A 13,199-nucleotide genomic window follows, 5' to 3' on the forward strand; every position below is an offset into this window, starting at 1 on the left:
GTGACGTGCTTCAAACTTTAACCTGCTGGGCGTTAGTGACAGACGCAAAAGAGGGATTCTATTCCAGTAGGAGCGGGAACCAACCGGTGATTAGCCGTACTGTGACAGAGTGCGTGAGCATTAGTTTTCACTGCGAGGATGGGATGTAGCCATCAGCCATGGGTGATGCCTCCAGACTGGTTAGCTGTGCGAGTGACACCGCATAGGATCATTTTCCCGAGAGGAAGAAAGTAGCCACAGTTGATGGTGAACCCCTATACAAAGCTTTCCACGGAAAGGAGTAAGAAGGATTAAGTAGAAGCAGTAGGAGGGCAGGCGTCCTTGAGCCATGCAGCATCTCCATCCGCTTATCTGAAATTTCCACCAATGAATCTGCATAAGTGTTCTATCCCTTTTATTATTCCTTTTTATTATTTATAATCACAATTCCTCTTTTTTCTGCCTAACTGAGATTTACAAGGTGACCATAGCTTGCTTCATACCAACAATCTCTGTGGGATCGACCCTTACTCACGTAAGGTTTATTACTTGGACGACCCAGTACACTTGCTGGTTAGTTGAACGAAGTTGTGTCCACTCGTGCCAATTTCTAAAATCCAATTACAATGAATATGATCACAATTTCGTCCACCACTGACTAAAAAAGAAATCATATGCATAGAAGAAAGGACGCTCCCCCTGGGTCAAAGTAGGAAAGCAGACCCGGTCATCAGAGTCAGGTGCTACCAATTTATAATTTCATTCTCGATTCTCACTACTACATATCCGATGGTGTTTTCTAAGTGCCGCACAAAGCTTCGAATTAGCCAGAGATACACATAATAGCACAAGGGAGTCCAACCAGTCAGACATCCCCTCGGGAACTTTAGAAGACGCCTCGACAATATTTTTGCGAGAAGACATGGTTAACTAGTCCTACAAGAAGAAAAGAAGATTGGATTACTCAAAAAACACCTCGGACACTAGTTGAACAACTCGGGCATAAACGGAGGCAACAAACGGAGGAAACTCACAAAACTAAAGCATATAGGTGACAGAGAAACCAGGAAAAGCAAGAAAAGGAAACCCCAGAACCCAACCCAAAAGGTTCCAGGGGCATCCTTTGGAGGCAGAAAGAAGATTCATGGAAGCCAACAAAGCCTACATCTTTTCACATCCCAACAAAAGTCAAAAGAAAGTCATCAAAAACCATCATCTCTATTGAAGAGCAGTCATCAACCAGTATAGCAAAATCATTAATGAAGCAATCAAGTTATCAAAGGAGCAACCTTTTTCGACACAGCAGTACAGAAATCAACCCTAAAAGGAAGCCAGAACCAGGAAAATCACCCAAAGCATACATAAAGACGAAAGAAGACCAGGAAACAGGCATCACAGCAATAAACCAAGAACATAAACAAGAAAATGGTTCAAACTTTCCAAACATACAAAATTAGAGTGTCATCAAAGAAATCAAAAACAAAAGTAGCAGAAATAAAAAGGTGAAGAGAAAAGCAAAGCCAACCTGGAAGAAGGAAGAAAACTTTGAAAAAGAGCAGCGGAGATTCGACCACAAAGCGGAAGCACCAGGCGAATGCCAAAGCGTCACAAGAGAGAAAACAAGAAATACAGGACAAGAAACGGCGAAAAAGAAGGGAAGTTACAGGGAAAGGAAAACCGTCTCTTGGATACAAAATTTGAATAAAGGAACCAAGAGAAATGGGGCACTAAAACGCAGAAGCGCGCGCTTTCAGAGGAAACAAAACAGAAATGTTCCGCATTCAAAAGAAGAAGAACTCTACAAAAAGAAATTGACAAAATGCTCGAGTTCGGCTTCACCAAAGAAGCATCGAAGTCCTAAAACTAAAGCTTGACTTCAAAGATAAGACCGAGCTCGAGCAGGGGCATTGTTCATACCCTGGGTCGAGCTATCCGACCCGGGATGTTCTATAGACAAAGCGACCGACCTCTTGAGGTCAGGATGACCCGACCTCTTCTCAAAGAGATCGGCCAAGTCACAGGAAAGCCCAACAAAGGGCTCAAATAGAGGAACATGTCTCAAATCCAAGGGCGGCCCAAAGCCCGTAGAGATAAAGGCGGTTCCCTTGAAGATAAGATGACCTCACTTGAAGATAAGATAAAGATAAGATAAGATAACTAACTTATCTTATCTAAGAAGGTCAATCTACACTATTATAAATACACTGGAGCACCCAGGTATAACTCATACTCTGATTCTACCCAATACCTGCTTAATACCCTTGCTAACTTAAGCATCAGAGTCCCTTGCAGGTATCCCCGATCCTCCGAGGACGAAGGATCAGTATCATCACCATCAACAGCTTGGACTTTGCGGCTCCGACCAGCATAGAAGATCTTGTCTGAGATCGACCTTTAGTTTCAGGTAACCCTCGGAACAGCAATCATGATTGATTAAGCCCTAATCCCTTGGTGAATCAATCTCTCAAATCTTGATAATCAGCCAATTCCTTGGTCTAATTGCTCATGAAGAGAGATATGCTTGGTCCTTGATTATACCACACATCATCATAGGTCCAAGTAGTGGGTGGATTATATGTCACCATATCCAATCACCAAAACCCAGATTCTACTAAAGTGTGAGAATGGATTTCAAGCATGGTTTCATGTTTCCCTTTCCAAGGTTCCCATGAAACCCATTTTGCATTCAACCTCTTTCCCAAGATGATTGAACACTAATCATTAAAACGAAATTCCTTCTAGCAAATCAAAGAGAAGATGAAGAGAAAAAGAAATTTACTATCATTAATCCATTAAGTACAACAAAGCTCCCTCTCTCAATGAGAGGGAAGTTAGCTACTCAAAGCTAAAGAGAAAAGTACAAGAGGTGGAAGAAGATGAAAAGTAAATCTAACTATGCTTTTAACAAAAGCTACTACCCAACAACCACCTTCTCAGTACTTCCAGGGGTTATTTATACAACTCCTATTACTAGAATTAAGAAAATAAAAAAAGGAAAAGAAAATTACAATTGGAAGGAAAAAGAAAACTCAATAAACATGACCTCCAGTGGCTGGCGTGTGACTGGCGCTTCAGTGGCGTGCCATGCCCAGCTCCAATTTTGGCTTGGCGCACCACGCCCAACTCTTCAAGTGGCACGCCCCTAACATTGGCATTCCTACTATGCCATGCCATTGAGCTCAAGTGGCACAAGTGGCACGCCCAAGCCTTTTTTAAACCTTGGTTAGCCTGGCGTGCCACGCCTTCGAGCTCAAGTGGCACGCCCATGCCTTCTCCTTCTTCTTCTTGTTTCTCGAAAGTTGAACTAGCCCATTTGTGTGCTTGGTTCCTCTGTTGGCGTGCCATGCCCAGAACTCAAGTGGCACGCCCAAGTCTTATTCTTGTTGATTGGTGATGCTGGCGTGCCACGCTTGAGACTCAAGTGGCACGCCCAAGTGAGAAATGATAGCTGGTGTGCCACGCCTTTGACCTCAAGTGGCACACCCATATGGTTGTCCTCCTATCCCCCTCTCTGAAAAATATAACTGGCGTGCCACACTGAGGGTGTCGCATGCCATGCTCATTGTGCAGGCTTCTTCACCTCTCTAGAAACTATAACTGACGTGCCACGCCCATTATCCCTCTTCGTTCCAGTAGCTGCTGTGCCACGCCCAGCATTCAAGTGGCATGCCCAGGTGAATAAATAAGAGCTGGCATGCCACGCCTTCGACCTCAAGTGGCACGCCCAACTTTGCTTGGCCTTTTCTGGTGTTGGCGTGCCACGCCTGAGTCTTCAAGTGGCATGCCCAAGTGATGATGAGAGCTTGGCGTGCCACACCTTCGACACCAGCTGGCACGCCCAAGTGCTTGGGCCTTTGACCTCTTATCTGGAAACTCGTACAAGCGTGTCACGCCCTTGATGCTCAAGTGGCACGCCCACTTTAATGTGACTCCATTAGCTTGGCGTGCCATGCCCAGGTCCTCAAGTGGCACGCCCAAGTGATGATGAGAGCTTGGCGTGCCACGCCTTCGACACCAAGTGGCACGCCCTAGTGAATTCCTTTTCTAGTTGATGAGTTGGCGTGCCACGCCCAGCTTGGCGTGCCACGCCCAGCTTGGCGTGCCACGCCCAGCTTGGCGTGCCACACCCTTCTTGTGCCCTTCATCATTACCCTCTGGAATTTGCTACGGGCATGCCACGCCCATTCCTTTTTTGTGGCGTTTGTGACGATGCCCAGTTGCTTAGGATCGGATTTTTCACACTAAAAGAGGATTAACGTTACAAGATTAGACGAAACCAAACAATCGGTCATCGATCAAAATTGGAAATTCACAGGATGTGTCACAACTCAAAACCAATTTAAAACCGAGAGTATTTGACTCCCGGGTCGTCTCCCAAGGAATCACTTGAGGGCAACGAGTGTGTAATTCTGGTTGTAAAGATCAAGGGGTTGTCAATGAGGAAATGAACATATAAAGCAATAAAAGAACATGCAACATTGTAATGATTGAACTAATAAAGAAATTAAAGATCCTACTATGTAATATAAACAAGTAGAGTATAAAAGAGATTAACATGGAAATGTATGGAAAATTGAAAGCATAAAAAGGGGTTTTGGCTTGGAGTGAGCTAAGGGTCCTTTCCTTGTTAGAACCACAACTATGACAATCATGCTGGATTAGTCTCACTTGATCAACCCTCAAATCGGAGGGTAAGTTAAATGAGCATAAGTGTTCTTAACTCACAAATCCTAAATTACTTGCTAATTGCTTTAGCAACAAATTAGCATTCATGGGAAAAAAACAATTAACAATCCAATAATTGACACTAAATGTTGGACATTCCAACTCTAGGAACCCAATGGCTCACTTTACCCAAGCCAATAGATTAAAAAATTTAGCCTAAAACCATGTTTGACATTTTGTCAAACACTTGGTGGGCAAAAAGCTTAAACATGAGACAAATAAGAAAAGACGTGAAATTAGAAGCAATAATTGATCTCAATCAACAAGAATAACATAAGAAAGCATAGAACAAACATCAAATATCAAATTCATCAACGAGAAATTGAAATTGCAAAGGAGAAGTGAAATTGAACTATAACTTGAAATAGAAGAAAGAGTAATGACAATGTAACTATAAAGAGTAATAACAAGAGAATACTTACAATGAGATTAGCAAAATCCAAGATCAAAAATGGAAATGGCACTTTGAAAGTAAAATCTTAATAGAAACCCTAGTAGAGATGGTGAAAAAAACTTAGAGAAAACTAAAACTAAAAACCTCTACTCCTACTCCTAAACTATACTAATGATATGCTATGTTATCCCTTTCATTCCCCCTCCAACATGAGCTAAGAGACTTCAGAAATAGGCCTCCAAACCCTTAAATCTCAAGTCACGTGCTTCTTTAATGAAGCCATGCGCAGATACCTGTGCGGATGCACAGGCGCGTGCATCCGCACACTTTGCGAAAATCACATCCTGTGCGTACGCACAAGTAGCTGTGCGCACGCACACTAGGCGATGCTTGGCTAGACGCACGACATGCTCACAATGATCAACGCGCTCTGCTTGGGCTCATATGCGGATGCACAAGAGGTTGTGCGCATGCACATGTCTCTGAACTCATCTCCTTTGATTCTTCATGTTTCTTCCAATTTGCAAGCTCTTTTTCCATTTTCTCCAACCCATTCCTACCTTATACAACTGGAATCATTCACAAACAAGATCAAGGCATTGAATGGAAAGCAAAGGGAATAAAATATATAAAATTGGGCACAAAAGAGCATGTTTTCATAATCAAGCACAATTTGGGAGGAAAGATCAAAAGCATGCTATTCAAGGGAATAAGTGCAAGTTTATGTGATGAAATCTGTTCAATTCTAACAAAAAAATCATCATCAAATACGGATTCATCAATTTCCCAACACTTAAACACTTGCATGTCCTCATGCTAAATACACTGAAAGGAGATAGATGAAAGGGAAAATGACTTATGCTATAAACTACTTAAATGCATGCAACCATCCTAAGGCTAATCGCCAATACGTACTATGATGAGAGTTGGTAGAAACAAACTATGAAATTATAATCCATCACAGGAAAGCTTTAGTGTCAATGCAAGGAGTTCATGCACTAAGATCAATGTCCAAAGAATTGAATTGAAATTTTCAAAACTATCCAATCAAACAACTTGCAAGAAGATACAATATAAAGCGTAAGAACATAGAATTGAGCGATCGAACCCCTCACCAGATGTGTATCTACTCAAATCGCTTAGTATTTAAGGTTTAACCACTCAATTCTCCTTTTGTCATGCTTTTCAAAGATTTGCAAGTCATCTAACAATCAACTAGTATTTAATGCATGAATAACAAATATCATGAGGTCTTTAGAGGGATGTAATGTGGCTAGGGTTTAGATAGGATGAAATATGGCTAAGTGGACTTAAGGAATTAGTTCCTTGATTAGCTTGAGTGTCCACCTAATCCTATATCACCTACGTACTCATGTCATTACAACCTATCTACCCATTTTCTCTTTTTTTTCTATCTCACCTTACTCATGCATTTTCTTTTCAAACATGGCACATGCATCCTTTATTTAACTCTTTATTTCATACTTTGTTATGCACAACTTTTTTTTTGAAATTGAACTATGAACGCATATGTCTTCATTAATGAAATGCATGAGCATTACGTACACTACAAGAAAAACACCCATTTAGGTACACTTGAAAAGTGTAGCCAAAAGTGAAAAAAATGATGCCTTAGGCTACGGCTACGCTTTCTGGGGTGATTCCTATTCGGCCGTTGCCTACTCTCAAAGGCTACATTTTTCGGTATCAAAGGCTACGCTTCTGGCCTTTGAGAATACGGTGCACTTTTTAAGTGATGCTATTCAGGACCAAAGGCTACGCTTTTCAGCACTAATGGTTACCAGAATTCAAAAGAATAGGCTACACTTTTCAAGGCTACTGCATCACTTTATAAACGTAAGAAATAGTAAATTTATAGCTACTCTATATAAGTGTAGCCTTAGGTCCCTCATTATTTTTTTCTTTTTAATATATATATATATAATTAATATTCCAATAATTTTTTGTACAGTATAATATTTAATAATATAATTACATATGTAATTTTGTATTTTTAATTAAATGAGTTAAATAAAATAAAATAAAAATAAATACAAAATTATACTAAATAATTTATTTAAATAATAAAAATTATCTGTAAACAAAATATATTTATAATGAACCAAAAGTATTGAAATGAAGTTAATTTTGAATATTCTAGTTTTGAATATTCATACCTCTCACAATAAATTAAGTATAATCATATCAAAATAAGCAAGAGACCACTTAGAATTTACTACTAATACTCTACGAAAAACTAAAATATTATATCCTACATAAGTATCTTCTAATAACTAAACCATATTTCACAATCCATGAATCTCTTCCTCTTGTTGCTACTGTTTGATCTTCATGTCTCCAAGTTCATCTTTTAAAGTTGTCACTTTCTCTTTGAGCTGTTGCTTTAAAATGTGGTGACCACAGAAGATAACTCAAATCTGCAATCAATTTCAGCAACCAAGTGAATTCTTTTTTAACTTATAAAGCCTAAAGGCAGCAACTTTGACAGGCAACAACAAAAGAATCACCCCCATCAATAAAAGAATAAGCTATAACTCATCAAATCCCAAATGCCAATATCTCTTACAAGCATTGTTTATAGCATTCACAGCCATCCTAAAAGGCATAAAGATATAGCAGTGAAAGCTTACTGATGAGCGGATAATTTATACGCTTTTTATTCTTATTCTTAGATATCCATTCTCACTTTAACATGATGAATGTGATGATCAAGTGACACTCATCACCATCCTCAATTGAATGAATTCTCGTTGCAAGTATAGTTCTACACTAACAAACAATCCTCCCAATCAAAAATATTGGTTGTCACATGTACAAACCCCAATGAAAATTAACCGAAGTATTAAGACTCCGGGTCGTCTCACAAGGAATCGCAATGAAGTGCTTAATTATTGGCTATGGGGATCAAGGGGGGTTTGATTTGATATTGGGCAAGGAAATGTAAAAGCAAGAAAGTAAATGATACGAAAAGTAAATCAAACAAGCAATTAAAGGAAGCAATTAAAGAAAGAGAGACATTCATGGCAATGAATTGAGATCATAGGCTTTCTATCCTAGTCATGCATGATTAATTCATCTTATTTAGTCAACTCCAACAAATAGGGAGAAAGTCAAACAAGATAATCAATCATATCACAATGATAAACAAAGAAAGCATAGTAAATGTGCAAGAATAATAAAATCTACCAACTACCAATAGCAAGAAAAGTAAAATCAGTAACTCAAATCAACAATAAAAATAACATCAAACATAAAATTGCATTAAAGGAAAATTAAGATCCAACAAGGTTCATGAACATAAAAGCAACAAAATAAAAGAAATGAACAGGTAAAAACTAGAAGAGTATAGATGTAACAACAAGAAATTAAAAGGAGAAACTAAATCAAAACAAGAATTAAAAGTTAGATTTAAGAAAATTAAACCTAAACTACCCTAAATTCTAGAGAGAAGAGAGAGCTTCTCTCTCTAGAATTCTACCCTAAAACATGATGAAAACTAAACTATGACTAAGTGTGTTGACTCTCCTTCAATCCTTGGCTTAAATAGCATCAGAAATGAGTTGGATTGAGCCCAAAATGAGCTGCAAAATCGCTGGGGGCGATTTCATTAAAGTGGGCCACGGACAGCATCGGTGTGCACGCGCAAATTGCGCGTGCGCGCCCCTGAACGCGAAGCAACATATGGCAAAATTTATATCATTTCGAAGCCCCGGATGTTAGCTTTCCAACGCAACTAGAACCGCCTCATTTGGACCTCTGTAGCTCAAGTTATAGTCGTTTGAGTGCCAGGAGGTCAGGCTTGACAGCTTTATGGTTCCTTCATTTCTTCATGAGTTCTCCCACTTGCATGCTTTTCTCCTCACTTCTTCCATCCACTACTTGCCTTATGAAACTGAATTCACTCAACAAACACATCAAGGCATCGAATGGAATTAAAATCATCAATTTTAGGGCCTAGATAGCATGTTTTCACATTTAAACACAAATCTAGGGAGAATTCCAAAACCATGCTATTTCATTGAATAAATGTGGGAAAAGGTGATAAAATCCCCCAAAATAAGCACAAGATAAACCACAAAATCGAGGTTTATCAGTTCTTGACTAAATTTTTGCAAATCTATGACACTGTTAAGACCAATGGAGTTGATCCCGAGGTCTATAGACTCATGCTTTTTCCTTTTGCTATAAGAGACAGAGCTAGTATATGGTTGAACTCACAACCTAGAGACAGCCTGAACTCTTGGGAAAAGCTAGTCAATGTCTTCTTAGCTAAATTCTTTCCACCTCAAAAGATGAATAAGCTTAGAGTGGAAGTTCAAACTTTCAAATAGAAGGAAGGTGAATCCCTCTATGATGCTTGGGAAAGATACAAGAAATTGATCATAAGGTGTCCTTCTGACATGCTTTAAGAATAGAGCATCATAGGTATCTTCTATGATGGTCTGTCTGAGTTATCCAAGATGTTATTGGACCATTCTGCAGGCGAATCTATTCATTTGAAGAAAACACCTGCAGAAGCCCAGGAACTCATTGAAATGGTTGCAAATAACCAGTTCATGTACACTTCTGAAAGAAATCCTGTGAACAATGGGACAACTCAGAAGAAATGGGTTCTTGAGATTGATACTCTGAATGCCATATTGGTTCAGAACAAGTTATTGACTCAGCAAGTCAATATGATTTCTCAGAATCTGACTGGATTGCAGGCTACATCTGGCAGTGCTAAAGAAGCCTCGTCTAGGATCTGGAGAACCCTATGGAAACACCTACAATTCTTTATAGAGGAATTACCCAAATTTATCATGGAAGGATCAACAGAAACCTCAACTAGGCTTCAACAACAATAATGGTGGAAGAAATAGGTTTGGCAATAGCAAACCTTTCCCATCATCTTCTCAGCAACAGATAGAGAATTCTGAGCAGAGCCTCTCTAACTTAGCAAACATAGTCTCTGATCTATCCAAGATCACACTAAGTTTCATGAATGAAACAAGATCCTCTATTAAAAATTTGGAGGCACAAGTGGGTCAGCTGAGTAAGAAGGTTACTGAAACTCCTTCTAGCACTCTCCCAAGCAATACAGAAGAAAATACCAAGAGAGAATGCAAGGCCATAACCATGACCAACATGGCCGAACCTGGAGAGAGTGAGGAGGACGTGATTCCCGGTGAGAAAAACCTCGTGGGATGTCCTTCGAATGAAAAGAAGTTCCCCTTTGAGGAACCAAGGGAATCTGAGGCTCATACAAAGACCATAGAGATTTCATTGAACCTACTTCTGCCATTCATGAGCTCTGATAAGTATTCTTCCTCTGAAGAGGATGAAGATATTACTAAAGAGCAAGTTGCTAAGTACCTTGGAGCAATCATGAAGCTGAATGCCAATTTATTTGGTAATGAGACTTGGGAGGATGAACCTCCATTGCTCATTAATGAACTGAACGCCTTGGCTCAGCTGAAGATACCTCAAAAGAAACCAGATTCCGGAAGGTTCTTAATACCTTGCACCATTGGCACCATGACCTTTGAGAAGGCTTTGTGTGACCTGGGGTCAAGTATAAACGTCATGCCACTCTCTGTAATGGAGAAACTAGGGATCTTTGAGGTACAAGCTATAAGAATCTCTCTGAAGATGGCAGACAATTCAAGGAAATAGGCTTATGGACTTGTAGAGGATGTCTTAATGAAGGTTGAGGGCCTTTGCATCCCTGCTGACTTTATAATCATAGACACTGGGAAGAATGAGGATGAATCTAGCATCCTTGGTAGACCCTTCCTAGCCACAACAAAAGCTGTGATTGATGTTGACAGATGAGAGTTGGTCCTTCAAGTGAATGAGGACAACTTTTTGTTTAAGGCTCAAGGATCTCCTTCTGTACACATGAAGAAGAAGCATGAAAAGCTTCTCTCAATACAGAGTCAAACAGAGCCCCCACATTCAAACTCTAAGTTTGTTGGGAGGCCCCAACCATGCTCTGAATATCTGTGAAGCTCCAAGAGAGCTCACTGTCAAGCTATTGACATTAAAGAAGTGCTTATTGGAAGGCAACCCAATTTTTATTTATCTATGTTATTTCCATTTTCCATTGTTATTTTATGTTTTATTTAGGTTGATGATCATGTGGAGTCACAAAAACAACTACAAAAATAGAAGCAAACTCAAAAATAGCACACCTTGGAGGACGAACTTACTAGCATTTAAACGCCAAAAAAGGGCACCAGACTGGCGTTTAACGCCAGAAAAGGGCACCAAGCTGGCGTTCAACGCCAGAAAGGGAAGAAATAAACGCCAGAAATGGACAACAACCTGGCGTTTAACACCAGGATTAGAACTCAGAGGGCGTTTACACGCCAGAATAGTGCATGGATGAAAAATCCTTAACACCTCAGGATCTGTGGACCCCACAAGATCTCCACCTACCTCTCAACTCACTCTCTCTCTTTTTAACACATTCCAATAACACCCTTCCCCAAATACCCCTCACCAATCACCTCTATTGCTCTTCTCTAATACCCTTCACCAATCACCTCCTTTCACTCTTCCCCAAACACCGCACCTACCCCACCATTCAAAATTTAAAAACTTTCCTTCCCAACCCAACCCTCACACACGGACACCACTCTCTTCCACTCCTATATAAACCTCTCATCACTCCTTCATTTTCACACATCATACATACTCTCCCCCTCCTTGGCCGAACCTTTCTTCACCATCCTTCTCCTCTATTCCTTCTTCTCCTCCATCCTTCTTTCTTTCATTGCTCAAGGATGAGCAAAACTTTTAAGTTTGGTGTGGAAAAGCTTTACTTTTTGTGTTTCTATAACCATTTATGGCACCTAAGGCCGGAGAAACCTCTAGAAAGAGGAAAGGGAAGGCAAAAGCTTCCATCTCCGAGTCATGGAAGATGGAGAGATTCATCTCAAAGGTTTATCAAGACCACTTCTATAAAGTTGTGGCCAAGAAGAAGGTGATCCCTGAGGTCCCTTTCATGCTCAAAAGGAATGAGTATCCGGAAATCTGACGTGAGATTCGAAAAAGAGGTTGGGAAGTTCTCACTAACCCCATTCAACAAGTCAGAATCTTAATGGTTCAAGAGTTCTATGCCAATGCATGGATCACTAAGAACCATGATCAAAGTGTGAACCCGAACCCAAAGAATTGGCTTACAATGATTCGGGGGAAATACTTAGATTTCAGTCTAGAAAATGTAAGGTTGGCATTCAACTTGCCAATGATGCAAAGAGATGCACGCCCCTACACTAGAAGGGTCAACTTTGATCAAAGGTTGGACCAAGTCCTCATGGACATATGTGTGGAAGGAGCTCAGTGGAAAAGAGACTCCAAAGGCAAGCCGGTTCAATTGAGAAGGCATGACCTTAAACCCGTGGCTAGAGGATGGTTGGAATTCATGCAACGCTCCATCATTCCTACTAGCAACCGATCCAAAGTGACTGTAGATCGGGCTATCATGATCCATAGTATCATGATTGGAGAGGAAGTAGAAGTTCATGAGGTCATATCTCTAGAACTCTACAAAGTGGCTGACAAAACCTCCACTTTAGCAAGGTTAGCCTTCCCTCATCTTATATGTCACCTATGCAATTTAGATGGAATTGTCATAGAGGAAGACATCCTCATTGAAGAGGACAAGCCCATCACTAAAAAGAGGATGGAGCAAATAAGAGAGCCCACCCATGGGCCTCAACAAGAGCATAAGGAAGTCCCTCGTCAAGAAATCCCTGAGATGCCTCAAGGAATGCATTTTCCTCTACACAACTATTGGGAGCAACTTAACACCTCTTTGGGAGATTTGAGTTCCAACATGGAGCAACTATGGTTGGAGCACCAAGAGTACTCCATTATTCTTCATGAAATTAGAGAGGATCAAATAGCCATGAGGGAAGAGCAACAAAGGCAAGGAAGAGACATAGAGGAGCTCAGGCATTCCATTGGATCTTCAAGAGGAAGAACTAGCTGCCATTACTAAGGTGCACCCGTTCTTTGATTTCCTTGTTCTTATTTTTCTGTTTTTTTTTATTTTTATGCCTTATGTGTTATCTATGTTTGTGTCTTCATTACA

At 40.2% G+C, this 13,199-nt stretch overlaps 1 non-coding gene across 1 annotated transcript; it reads right to left on the minus strand.

The window, feature by feature from the left end:
* Positions 1-9,417: 9,417 nt before the first annotated feature.
* LOC127747191 (small nucleolar RNA R71) lies at positions 9,418-9,525 on the minus strand. The gene has a single exon (XR_008008994.1). It is a non-coding gene; the product is annotated as a small nucleolar RNA R71 (small nucleolar RNA).
* Between the last annotated feature and the right edge of the window lie 3,674 nt (positions 9,526-13,199).

Source organism: Arachis duranensis, chromosome 4, assembly GCF_000817695.3.
Source record: "Arachis duranensis cultivar V14167 chromosome 4, aradu.V14167.gnm2.J7QH, whole genome shotgun sequence".
Taxonomy (NCBI): Eukaryota; Viridiplantae; Streptophyta; class Magnoliopsida; order Fabales; family Fabaceae; genus Arachis; species Arachis duranensis.